The sequence below is a fragment of the Eumetopias jubatus genome, unplaced genomic scaffold, assembly GCF_037043125.1.
Source record: "Eumetopias jubatus isolate StellerSeaLion01/CBP00866 unplaced genomic scaffold, mEumJub1_p1.0 scaffold_13, whole genome shotgun sequence".
In the NCBI taxonomy this organism is placed as follows: domain Eukaryota; kingdom Metazoa; phylum Chordata; class Mammalia; order Carnivora; family Otariidae; genus Eumetopias; species Eumetopias jubatus.
In genome coordinates, this window is record NW_028274819.1 from 51821172 (window position 1) to 51834492 (window position 13321).

General features: G+C 38.8%; 1 pseudogene; it reads right to left on the bottom strand.

Annotated features, from left to right (window-relative positions):
• Nucleotides 1–930: 930 nt before the first annotated feature.
• On the bottom strand, nucleotides 931–1584 carry LOC114219388 (large ribosomal subunit protein uL1 pseudogene; annotated as a pseudogene).
• Nucleotides 1585–13321: the final 11737 nt, after the last annotated feature.

The window sequence follows — 13321 nt, forward strand, 5'->3', positions numbered from 1 at the left end:
CTTCTCTGGTCAGAAACCCCCACACAGTATCACATTACCTGAAGAGAGAACACAGAACAGAGATACGAATGAGCCTTAAATGACACTTACTAGCTATAAATGTTAGGCAAGTGCTATCGTCTATAAGTGGGGATAATAAAAGTAATGTCCCCTAGAGTTGTTAAGAGAATTGTATTGGTTAATATTTGTACAGAGCTTTGAATAGTACTTGATACATAATACTTGTTAAATAAAATAAATGAATGTGGGAAAAAAAATTCAAACAGGCATTTAAAGAAATCAGAATTGTCTTCTAGCTAAAGTCTACTGTTGTCAAAGAAAGGTACGAACTTCATCCATTCTTCCCAGGTATATAACACACACACACACACACACACACACACACACACACACACACAAACACACACTCACTCATACTCTTTTCTGAAGTATGGGAAGAGATATGGTGGGGACTGTCAGTCCAGAACATAAACTGCCAACACAGTTCACTGAATAGAGTTGGATTTTTTCTTGTTTTTCAACTTAGAATGGATTCTGGTTTGGGACCCAGTGCTTGGAAATTAGTTCGGTTCTTATTATTATCATAGTTATTTCCACTCCTTCCACTAACCAAGAGAAATTTTCACATATTCCTGGTCAATCCACATTTGCAATTCTGTAAGATGCTCCATCCACCTTCAGGTATCTAGTTTCCACTTCCCAAGATGCTCAAGTTAACCCTTTTAGGACTTCATCCTATTTCTGGAAACAGAAACTTCCAACCTTTTACACTCCACTCTTGGGATAATCCTTCATTCACATTCTAACTGTGGTTCTTGGTGATTTCAAAGAAAGGATGTAGCCAAATCCTCAATTTCACTCTTCCACAATGTCAAGAAGTGATTTTTTTTTTTTTTTTAAGGGTAGCACTAGGATTTATGGAACTGTGCCTTAGTACAGGTGCTGGGGCTTGCCCATGGTGCTCTTGATGTATATAGCCCGGACGTTCTGCCAATTCTTCTTGAGCAAGGACACCAGGAAATTGACCACTAAGTGGATGTTGTACACAAGCTCGTCATCTGTCATCTTCACATGGCCAACAGCCACTGCTAGACACAGCACCTTCTTCATCTGGAATTTGATGGTGAACTTCACTTCATCCACTTTGGCCACCATGTTTTCATTGTGGGTCAGCAAGGAAGGGAACTTACCAGCCTTATTCAGGCCTGGGCCCAGGACTCGTGGGATCTGCTTGATCAGAGATTCTGAAGCCAAAAAGGCATCATACTTCTTGGCCAACTTCTTGACTAATTTCTTATTCTTGTTGAGTTTCTTCAGTGCCTCAATATCCATGTGGGGAGTATCCACTGCCTTGGCCTCATCACAGTGCTGCTGATCCCCCAAAACACATATGGAGAACTTGGGGCGGGGAGTGGACTTAAGCCTGACGGTGCCCGAGAAGCGTTTGTCCTTCTGAGGGTCATAGTTCTTCAGACTGATCTGCAGCTCCACCGTCTCCTAAAACTTCCGGCGCTTGTGCTGGTTCCCTTGCAGGACTTCCCGCACTGCCTCGTACAGGGTGTCGCGGGAGACTTTGCTGCTCATGGTTCTTCGCACCGCAGTCAAGAAGTGATTTTGTAACTACTTTGGCTCATGCCTGGTTGGAGAAGTCTCATCTTCTGTTGAAGAAAAATCTTATACTACTCTTTCTCCCACCTTTACCATGCCTCTCCTCCCTAAGAGGACACAGACTACAGTGGGGAGTACTTAAGCTCAAAGGAACTAGGCATAATATGTGAAACCATGATGGTAATGAGATAGAAACAAAAATCTAGTCCTTAAGATAAAAGCTGAGAAATCACTTTAACTAGAAGTTTCCAAACAGGAATAAGAATTTTACTGCCCAGAAATTTGTTCTATGTATTCAACCACAAATATTCAACGTGAACCTCCTCTTTAATAATCCCTATTCTAGAAACTGGAACATTCAGTACAAAAAAAAAAGCCACTGATTCTAGGAAATTTGAGGAGTTAGAAATAGTTATCAAAGGGGAATTGAGTCCTTATTACAACTCTTTCTTGCTCCTGTTGTGTATATGTCAGATGAGAATAGAAGTAAACTCTCCTATTCCTTAACAGACCAGATGCTGTGTGTGCATAGTCACTGGAGAAAAAATTAGGGAAGTCTCTATCTTCTGCACAGAAGATCCTTCATTACCATATAGGTGGGTTTAAGAGAAAAAAAAAAATCACCAGATAGACCAAACATGTTGGTAAATAAAATCAACTATTTGTTCTCAGAAATAAGGACTAACAGAAGGAGAAGAGGTTGGTAAATGCCATGCTAATCACAGCTCAGGGCCAATAAACCACATAACTTCCACAGAAGAGAGATAAATGTGGCTTTACCAGCAGGTGCATACAGAGTCTCATTGGTCACAGGACTCTGTGAGCTTATGCCTAGGAGGGCAGAGATAGCAAAGATCTAAATTTCTGATCAGTTTGACCAAGGGTCTTATCTTCCCTAAGGAAAAACACATCAAGGTGAAAGTTCGAGCTTATCTAAAAATAAGACTATTATTGATGTGATTTGAGCTCTTGGGATCTCCACCTAATATTCAGGCAAGAGTACATTCAGATCTCATGCTTGCTTTGACATATTCTTTGAAGAGGTAGGATATTTTGGAAGCATGGGACCTTGGAGTTTTTAAAGCAGAAAGGTGGGGTGGTAAAAAAAAAAAAAAAAAAAAAGGTGTAGACATTGGAATCCATGAAACTGGGAAAAAATCCTTGTATTTACCTCTTACTGCCAGTGCTGCCATGGACAAATCAGTTTTCCTCTAAGATCCTATAGCTTTTCAACCTATTTTTTGATAATAATAATAATAGTTTGTAAGGTTGTTGAAAAACTTTAAAAGTACCTAGTACCATTTGTGGCCCATAGAAGGTACCAATAAATGTCATCTACTATTATCATTGCCTTTATTTTAAGACAAAAGTGATCTCATATCCAATACAGAATCCTCACACAGTTTCCTAAGCCATCGATTCTAGTTTTAGTGTGAACGTTTATGTAATGAGAGCTGTTTAGTTGTAGAGCAAGCTTGCTGAAAAAATGAATGTTCTTTATAATTTTTTCTATGCGCCCTCTGAGGTCACATGGCAATCACTAGGAGATTGGAAAATAGCTTCCCTGGCTGCTCTCGTCTAACCTGGATATACCCAACTCTGTTTTTTTATGACACAGATTTGCCTGATGAGCTAATGTGGATCTCTGCTCAGCGGAGTGGCTCAACATAAATAATGGAGCTGGAGTCAGATGCATAAGCAGCAAAGCCCTGCTCATTCCACCACCCAACCACTTGTTTTTTGCCAGACTTTCCTAGCCAGGGGGTTTAACCTGATGATTCTTCAGTGAGGTTGCTTTCTGTGTGTTAGGTCTCAGACCTTATGTTTTATGGTTTCTTTCTTATAGAAGCTGGACTGAGCATAGATTACCACGTATCACTTGATTAGATTGGCTCCTAAGTGGCTGTATGTAAGTGAACATTACTTGCAGTTCTTGTGGTTTCTTTCTAAGGATTCCCAACTTTACACACACATCAACCCCTTCATAGGGCTCTGCACTCTTAGCAACTCACCACATTCATCACCACCCCATCCAATTCACAGGAATGAGTCTGTAGTCTCACAGCATCTCTTGTATAAAATAGTTTATGATGTTGATAAACATGTATGACCATTCTTACACTTCAGTGTGAACTTGTCCCTTTGACTCAATCTCTAATCCAATTCTTATTGTGACATTAAAGCCAATGCCCTCAGTAAGACAAAAGTTCCAATATCACAATTCCGGGAGAAGACTGAGGATCCTGAAGGTGCACCACGGACCAAAGGCTGTCACTGTGTCTGCACAAGAGTACAGGTAAATGTGGTCTACTTCTGTCCAGTGTGAGAACACTGGGCCATGAAAAAGCTCAAAGCAATCATTTTAGAACTCTAGACCATCAACATGTTTAAGGTAATCATTAAGGTCCCACTGATTCCCCTGCCCAATTTCTTGGTGTTGATACAGTGTCTATTTCACTAGGTACACACATTTCTCTCAAATGCTAGTGGGTAATTATTTCTTGTTAGTAATTTCAGGAATATCATAGCAAATGTCTTGAACTTTCTTCACAATGCCTCCCATTTCCCTGGTCTGGCTAACATATCACTTGCTTCTTCCTTTGCTGGCAGCTGCCCGCTCCATTCCTCTTTCTATTTGGCCTAATGCCAAACTAAAACTTCTATTGTAGGAAGCCCCTTAACTAAAACTCTAATTCAGACCACACAGGGGTGTTATTTAGCAAAATCCCCTTTCCTGGCCTCTAAATATCCTCCCTGCTTTGAAGTAAACTACCTATCACCCATTTCACAGATAGACTTCTCTTGAGGGCTAAGAAATATCTTTTCCAGACTCTTTCCCTAGCCAAAACTCACATGACTGCAGGACAGCAGAAATGAGATGGCACAGCAGTTTGGAATCATCCTCAGAAGACTGAAAGAGCATCACTAGTCTCCCACCCTCAGCTATCTGAATGTTGAGGTGAGAGGTTGTTATAATGATGAAACCTATCTTAAAGGACCCCCAGAGATTTCAGGGGGTTGCACTGGATTTATGCCTGGAGCCAACTAGGGAGCTTCTGTGTTCCCTAGGATATTGAGCAGCTAAGCTTTTGTCGTTTGGTTGGCCAGAAGAGAATGTAGAAGTGAGGGCAGAGGTTTTGTTAAAGGGCCAGGAAAAAAGTATTTGCAGTCTACTCCCTTGGAGCACTTTCTCTATTTTTGTTTTGTTTTAGTTTTAATTTTCCATCTCTTAGTGCTGGCACTATTTATCTAAGGGCATCTAATATTTTAGAAGCACTGAGGCTATAGGGACTGTGGGTATATGATCTGAATCCCTCTCTGTTTCCAATGCAGCCCCATTCCCCAAGGATCCTGGGACATGCTTTCCTTCCTCTTGCCCTCAGTGATTATCTCTGGCCTGTTCTGCTATGTTTACTCCTTCCTGGGAGTCCACTATTACTGTATATGTTCCCAGACTGGCCATTGTTACCCAGCTGCAGAATGACTGGCCTTGTGAGATGTCTTGTCGTTTTTTTATATTATCCATGCAAGATGTAGCAAGTTGGTAATGGAACTCAATAAGAAATTACACTTATTGGTAGAAGATGTGAATTGCCAAAGGGAGTTTTTTACCATATGAGGTAATTATATTAAGAAGACTTATACAATAAACATTACCAAACCTATATCTCCTGGTGTCTTTTGCTGAGAATCTATATTCATTGTGTTTCCCTCATTAGACTGTGTTGTCAGAGAGTTTCTTTCCATTAAATCCATAACTCAGGTTTTTTGGGGTCTAATTCACTCATGGCCAAGACTTCCATACACAGAGAATTTATTTGGTATAGCCTCACCACTCATATACTTTACTTTATTGTGCATCACAAACCTCTTTCAGATCATAAACAAGTGTCTTAAACTCCTCTTCTCAGAAAACCAGCCCCAGCTATCATCTAGGACCCCAAATTATGCAGGGAGTCTTCCAAAAATTGTCTGCAAAATTATGGTCTCTGTTCACAATTTACTGCAGGACTTGGTCTTCTCATCACCTTTTTAGATACTCCTCTGGTCATTTTCTCTCCTAATCACACCATATTGAAACGGATCTATCCTTGCTGTGGGCAATCCCCACAACTGGACCAGGTCTAAATTCTGGTCAGCTGCATACTATTGATCCTAGCTCCCGAGACTTTCTAAGCCAGCAGTATTTGAACTTCAGCGTGCTTCAAAATTACCTGTAACTCTCATTAAAACACAAGTTGCTAGTCCACACCCCCAGAATTTCTGATTCAATTAATTTGGAGCAGATGGCTTCCCAATTAATGCTGATGCAGCTGGCTAGGAGATTGATTTTAAGAATCACTGCTCTAAGAAAAAAGAATATTAAAATTTTTGTTTTAAATTTCAATTGGGTATTTCTCCCCAAATTGCTGTGTGGTCTGTACTCCTGATTGGTTCCATCAGACAATATAGCTACCACAAACATCTTTAATAAGTCACCTTCAAAACCTAGAGCAGAGCAGGCTTGCTCTGCAACAGCAACTTTCCTTTTACAGAAACATTCCCTGAAACATCTTATTTGTCTACAGCTAAAAGTGCCTCCAGAAGCCTTCGATTCATCACACTCCTGTAGGTAAAAGGAAAAAATCAAAATAAAATAAGGAAGAAATAATTAATATCTTTGTTCACTTCCCCACACAAGTCGGCAAGTTCTGGGGAAAGTCCCAGGTGGTGCATTCTGTGGAGGCTATGATAGCGCTGTGGTGTGTCAACTTGGGCCTACATCCCCCAGAATTCCCATCCCAGCATGTTCCAGATGGTGTGGGCCACTAGACATAATGAAGGTAGGAAGATGGAAGGGAAGCAGCTGCCACGGTGTGGCACACATGCACCTCTCAGTGATTCAAACACTCATATAGGTGCTACTGTAAAGGGATTTCATAGATGTAACAACACACCCCAATCAGTTGACTCTAAGTTAGGGGAATTCACTTGAGTGGGCCTTTCTCAATCACTTGGAAGCTCTTAAAAGGGGCTTAGGACTTCTTAGAGGAAAGAGAAACTTGCACTGTGGAAAACAACTTCAGTCCGTGCCTGGGGTGGCTCTAGCCTGCTGTGACCTTTCCTTCCTGACCATCGCCTCCTGGATTTCAGACTTCCTAGGCCAGCGCAAGCACTGTATAAGCCATTGTCCTGAATGGAACTAGATCTGTATCTGTACCTATATTTATAATCTCACTATGTTTTTCTGTTTGTTTCTGTTTCCACTTATGTTTTTCTGATTGAACCTTGACTGATACAGAAACTAATGTGTTTTCTTATTTCTTTGTATTACTGATGTATGTCTTCCAGGAATTTGGGGTGTTTGGGAAAAGAAAAAGGACAAAAAAATAAATATTAGAAATGGAAAACAACACATAATCACATAGAGCAAATATAAAAGTATTACATGATGTTACCACAAAAACCTAATGAAAATAGGTATGAAATCTTAGACCATCTATACAATTTTCAATAAAATATAATGGGAAGCAAGTGGTATCAGGTATTGACAAGTCAAACAATTAGAAGTGTGTAATATATCATGAAAATTTGGAAGCATTTATAAATGCTTCTAAGGAAAACTACAAAGAAATCCACTAGTATCCTTACTCCTTCCATACCGAACACTGTACTGGAGGTCAACACAGCCATGCAATCAGAAGGAAAACTAATAATAAAAGGTATAAGAGGGGCACCTGTGTGGCTCAGTCAGTTAAGCATCTGCCTTTGGCTCAGGTCATGATCCCAGGTTCCCGGGATCGAACCCCATGAACCCCACAGCAGGCTTCCTGCTCAGCAGGGAGTCTGCTTCTCCCTCTCTGTCTCCCTCAGCCCCTCTCCTCCACTTGTGCTCTCTCAAATAAATAAATAAAATCTTAAAAAAATAAGAGGAATAAGAAGTGTGAATATTAGTATTTGTGTAGAAAGTAAGAGAAGCTATAGAGAATTTGTAGACTATTGAGTTCAACAAGATTGACATATACAAAATCAACATAAATGATGGAAAAAAATTTTAAAAAGTATGGAGCAATGTAAGAGATTAATGAATTATATATTTATTGCTATATATTTATATTTTATTTGTATGTGATTAAAGAGAACATCATGCCATGATCTTGGATAAAAGACTTGACCCCCTAAAGATGTCTAATCTCCTCAAATGGATCCATAAATTAGATGTAAGCCCAGTTAAAATTCCAAAAGGAATTCTGTAGAACTTGTCAAACAGTGACATTTATAGGAAAAAAATAAAAATTTAATAATAGCCAAGTTTGCAATAGCAAGGTGAGGAGACTTGCTCTACTGGATATAAAGAATTATTAAATAACAATTATAAGATAATGAAAGCCCTGAAACAGATCCATACATTTATTTGATATATATGCCATTAATAATCAGAAAGGATAGGATGTACTCATCAGTAGTTGGATTTGGCTAATAATATATTTTAAAACAGGGGCCCCTGGATTGCTCAGTTAGTTAAACATCTGCCTTCAGCTCAGGTCATGATCTCCAGTCGTGGGATCTGGCCCCACATTGGATTTCCCGCTCAGTGGGGAGTCTGCTTCTCCCTCTCCTCCTCTTCCCCCCTCATATTCTTTTTTCTCTCTCTTTCAAATAAATAATCTCTTTAATTAAAAAAAAGTATTTTAAAACATAACGAATATGATCATTTCACGATCCATAGACAACAAACATTCTAGATGGGTTAAATTCTTAAAATAGTGCAGGCTTAGATCTTGATGATCCTGGGCAATTAAGAAAAGTAAGACAAAAATGTACATATCATAAATGACACTGAGTGGGGGTGAGGAAGAAATTCCTTTGCCTTTCAGAATTCTTCTAGCTGGACTAAGAATCAAATTGACATGAAACAGGTTACCAAGAGAAATCAAATTTAATTATGGTGATATCTCTCCCTGAAGCAGGTTCTCTACCTAAATTCTTTTAGGCAGTTGTAGGGGGCAGTCAAAGTTTCTTCTTGAGTCTTCCAGGCTTTCATTGTTTTCAGATCGGCATAATCTGCATGCTGAAATAAATGGCACATCTTGGGGGCGGCCTGCCTTGGCTCCTACAAAGCAATTGATACAGTTCACTTTTTCATAATTTATGTTACTATGACATGGAATAATAACATTCAATAGGTTAGGAGAAAACTATTGAAACAGATATAAGTGATAATATATTTATAAACATAAAATAAAAATAACTCTAAATCAATTTTTAGGGACAAAACCGTTTAAGAAAATAGGAAAAATACACAGAAAGAAAGTTCACGTGGTTAATAAATTTAGAAGAAAAATGAAACTGTAAATAATAATTAGATGTCATTTCATATGCATCAGATTAACAAAAATAAGCCACACCAGTGTTAGTAAGAAATACAGGGAAATGAACACTCTCAAATATTGTGGATGAATGTGTAAGATGACAGAAATATTTTGGAGATAAATTTAACTGTATGTAGAGGCACCGGGGTGGCTCAGTTGTTAAGCATCTGCTTTCGGCTCAGGTCATGATCCTAGGGTCCTGGGATCGAGCCCCACATCGAGCTCCCTGCTCAGCGGGAAGACTGCTTCTCCCTCTCCCACTCCCCCTGCTTGTGTTCCCTCTCTCATTGTCTCTCTCTCTGTGTCAAATAAATAAAATCTTTAAAAACAAATTAACAGTATGTAGTAAAGGTGAAAGTATGCATACACTTGAGTAAAGCAACTCTGTTTCTTTGTATATATTATACTGTAGGATATTTCCAACATTGTAATACCATGGAACTTAAAAAAAAAAAGAAAAATTATGACATTATGGTATAGAGAAATGAGGCTCCTTATAATTGGAGGCATTCCAGCCTGCATAATAGTGTTCCATTCTTACCCCCAACCCTGATCCTAATTGCCTTACTCCTATCCCCACCCCCCATTCCCATTCCCACTCCCACCCCACTCCCACCCCTACCCCACTCCCAGCTGCCATAAGGACTGAGATCAATAGCTCAGCATACCTGTAAGTCATTTATTATCACAAAAGGCATATTATAGCAGGTCGATTAGAACACTAATGCAGAAAACTTCTTGTAAAAGGAGACATAAAAAGGATGTTCTTTATCTGTGATAACAAAAGTTAAAACGTTCACATGAAAATTTTTAAAAAGTTGCACTATATTAAAAGGATGGAATGTTATGTTACAGATAAAATATAGAGCTAGATTACGCAAAATACTGCATGAAAATGTTATACTGTAAGTCTTCTATATTTAAACACATATATAAAGTGAGACAATATATTTTAATAGCTCATTCATAATTATTACAGAAACAAAGTGTGTGCAAATATATGCTAAATTTATGTCATTAATAATCTTAAGTGAGAATGAGGACTGTGCCCTCCTGGCATTTAATCGACAGAAGGCAGAGATGAAGTTCTACACAGTGAGAAATTATAAAAATCTCTTGATTATTATCTAGGCCAAAATTTAAATACTAAACACAGTATTATTAGCTTTGGGTATCTTTTGTCATGATAATGCTGCATAACAAAACAACCCAAAACTTAATGGTTTATGCAGTAGGCAGAATAATGCCCCCACACCCTTCAAAAATGTCCAAGTCCTAATCTCTGGAATATTTTAGGTTACATGGCAAAAGGGAATTAAAGTTGTAGATGGAATTAAGGTTGGTCAACATCTGACCTTGAGATGAGGAGATTATTTTGGATTATCCAAGTGGACTCAGTGTAATCAAAAGGGTCTTTATAAGTGAAAGAAAAGCCAAAGAGAGAGAGAACCAGAGAGATTGCAGGGTGAGAAGGACCTGCTCTTGCTGGCTTTGAAGATGGAGGAAGAAGGCCAAAAGCCAAGAAATGAGAGTGCCCTCCAGGATCTGGAGAAATCAAGGAAACAGATTCTCTCCTAGATACTCCAGAAGGAACATAGCCCTGACGACATCTTGATTTTCACCCACTGAGATCGTTCTGGACTCCTGACCACCAGAATTATAAAGTAACAGATTTGTGTTGTCTTCAGCCTACTAGTGTGTGATAACTTCTTACAGTAGAACTAGGAAATTAATACAGTTTATAGCAAGATGAATTTTGTTTCAGTTCTACTTCAATTAGGCAGATTCTAAACTGGGCACAGCTGGATGGCTCTGTACATGAGGCAAGTTGTATTGGCTTGGTTTCAGGATTCGAACTGAATTCATGTGAAGTCATTACAACTCCAAGTGTTTTCATCCTAGAACCCAGGCTAAGGACACAGAGGCCACCTGGGCCATGCTCTTCTCAGAATAGGTGCACACAAAGTGCCAAGTCCAACCACACAAACACAAAATTTGAGTTTCTCTGAGAAGTAATTGAAAATTGGTTCTACCTTAATTTATTTAGGACTTTACCAAGAACTGTAAAGTCACTAATGGCAATAAAGCATGTTGTATTTGAGTTCCTTACACCACTGACCTCTATCCATCTGTATGTGCAACTGAAGGGGAACAGAATTTGTCACTCCAAAATATGCCTCTTTATCCTAGGAATTATTTTAGCTTGATTATTTTTAAGAAACAGCAGACAAAAGAAAAGCTCTAAAAATTGAGTAGAAGTTATCCTTTTGTAAGAAACATTTACACTTAAAAGGGAAATCTCCATTTGTTTTGAGGTCTCCCTCTCTGTTCCAGGAAGAGAAGGAGGAACCTACATCACTGGACATTCTTAACAGTGGAGAGGACAATGGTTTAAATCTCCATTAAAAACCTTACCCTCTTTGGGGAGCCTGGTTGGCTCAGGCAGTAGATCATGTGACTCTTGATCTCAAGGGCATGAGTTTGAGCCCCATATTGGGCACAGAGTTTACTACAAAACAAAACAAAACAAAACACAAAAACAAACCCCCAAAACCTTGCTCTTGTTTACTGTACTTTCCCTAATAACCTCCCATAACTGCTTCTCCTTTCCTCCTTCCACCCACCAACAACCTATTTTGTCTTTAGCTGGAGATATTATTTAAGACAGTGGGTGGTTTGGGCCACTTCAGAGAATTACTCAGTTTCCTCAGTCTCTCCCATGTATACAAGAGATATACATGTTATCAAACTTCTGTTTTTCTCCTGTGAACCTTTTTATTTCGGGGTGGCTCAGCCAAGAACTCAGTACAGTGAAGGGAAAATTATTTTCTCCCCCATACAACTGTCCTATTTACAGAGACTAACTTCTAACTTCACTAGATTTCTATTTCTTGTCATGCCTGAATATTGCACATTAAAAGACATTTGTCTTTATTACATATATGTATTATACATACTTGTGTGTATTATACATATACTTATCACATATATGTATGTATCACATATATACAATTGTTACATCTATTGCAAATTATTTTTTATCCTTTGTATTACAATTGGGATATTATACAGATTTTAGGTCTATTAAGAGTATATGCATGTAAATTCATAATTAAGAATTGCTTAAGGAAATGTTCAGTTTGAGAGGGATAGAGCCATTACCCTAGAGTAAAGCACACATTAATACAAAAAGGGCAACATCTTCTCCACACCTTTAAGATTTCCACCAAGAATTGCAACCGTGCCTTCATCATCTCAAAATGAAAAACAATATTACTCAATATCTTTATCAAAGAAGAAAATAGTTTAATTGCAAAATCAATTTTCTAAGGAATCTTGAGCTTTTTAAGATAAAGGCATCCCCAAAGCTGTTCCTATTTTGACAGAAATGGGTAAAAACACAACTGAATAAATATGAAGACTTACCTGTTTAAAATGTAAATCTTGAGAGCTTGCTCATAATCTGTGATCAGCGGCAACTAACCTTGAATGTTTTATCAGATAAAATTTATAAATATTGTCCATGTACAGTTCCTGAAATACAACTGACCATACATTAACCCAATGCTTCTCAAGGTGGGGTCTTCAGAACTGTAGTATCAACATCACTTGGGGACTTGTTAGACACACAAATTAGTGGGTCCCACCCCAGACCCACTGAACAGAAATACTGAGGATGAAGCCCAGCAATCTGTGTGTGTGTGTGTGTTTCTTTTTAAGATGTTAATTATTAGAGAGAAAGAGAGAGAGAGAGAGCACATAAGAAGGGGGAGGGGTAGAGGGACAAGCAGACTCCCCGCTGAGCAGGGAGCCTGACATGGGGCTCCATGCCAGGATCCCGAGATCATGATCTGAGCTGAAGTCAGATGCTTAAGTGACTGAGCCACCCAGGTATTCCCAATCTGTGTTTTCAAAGCCCTTTGAAAGTTTGAGAACAGCTGCTGTATTATTTTCAACAGTGGTTATACAGAGAAATTCATTACAGAGGCATTTGGATACAAAATGACTGTCTTTGTATCTTCCAAAGTTAGTGTCCATCCAGAGAATTCTATTCTTTTTTGATAGGAAATTACCATTTGCTAAGTCAGCACTTCATGCTCCTCTTATAATGACACAGAGCTACCTGAGTTTCCTCAAAAGCAGTATTGTTTTGCATGAGGATTATAAACTGTTACTATTTGAAGCATGACTTTATTCAGAAGTCCCTATGAAAAGGGTTAAAGCTGTATCTATAGGCATCCACCAAACAGAGGGAGGTCACAGAACACCATCATTACATGAAAACTGGAAGTGGTCAAAATTGTCCCTTTCCCTCTGAGAACCACTCTTCAGGTACTGCTGTTCTTTGAGTATCAGGCCTA